The following is a 938-nucleotide window of genomic DNA, read 5'->3' as shown; positions in this document are numbered from 1 at the left end:
AATGTCCTATAAACATCAGTTATGTCCATCTTGTTTAATGTATCATTTAAAGCTTGTGTTTCCTTATTTATTTTCATTTTTGAGGATCTGTCCATTGGTGAAAGTGGGGTGTTAAAGTCCCCTTCTATGATTGTGTTACTGTCCATTTCCCCTTTTATGGCTGTTATTATTTGCCTTATATATTGAGGTGCTCCTATGTTGGGTGCATAAATATTTACAATTGTTATAGCTTCTTCATGGTTTCAGTCTGTATGTGTCCCTATGTCTGAAGTGGGTCTCTTGTAGACAGCATATATATGGGTCTTGTTTTTGTATCCATTCAGCCAGTGTATGTCTTTTGGTGGGAGCATTTAATCCATTTACATTTAAGGTAATTTTCCATATGTATGTTCCTATTACCATTCACTTAATTGTTTGGAGTTTGTCCTTGTAGGTCTTTTCCTTCTCTTGTGTTTCTTGCCTAGAGAAGTTCGTTTAGCATTTGTTGTTAAGCTGGTTTGGTGGTGCTGAGCTCTCTCAGCTTTTGCTTGTCTTAAAGGTTTTAATTTCTCCATCAAATCTGAATGAGATCCTTGCTGGTTAGAGTAATCTTTGTTGTGGGTTTTTCTCCTTCATCACTTTAAATATGTCCTGCCACTCCCTTATGGCTTTCAAGTTTCTGCTGAATGATCTGCTGTTAACCTTATGGGGATTCCCTTGTGTGTTAATTGTTGTTTTTCCCTTGCTGCTTTTAACATGGTTTTTTTTTTGTATTTAATTTTTGATAGTTTGATTAATATGTGTCTTGGTGTGTTTCTCCTTGGAATTATTCCGTATGGGTCTCTCTCTGCTTCCTGACCTTGATTAGCTATTTCCTTTCCCATATTAGGGAAGTTTTCAACTATAATCTCTTCAAATATTCTATCAGTCCCTTTCTTTTTCTCTTCTTCTTCTGGGAC

Source organism: Physeter macrocephalus, chromosome 9 (assembly GCF_002837175.3).
Source record: "Physeter macrocephalus isolate SW-GA chromosome 9, ASM283717v5, whole genome shotgun sequence".
Classification (NCBI taxonomy): Eukaryota; Metazoa; Chordata; class Mammalia; order Artiodactyla; family Physeteridae; genus Physeter; species Physeter macrocephalus.
Note: the sequence above shows the minus strand (reverse complement) of the source record.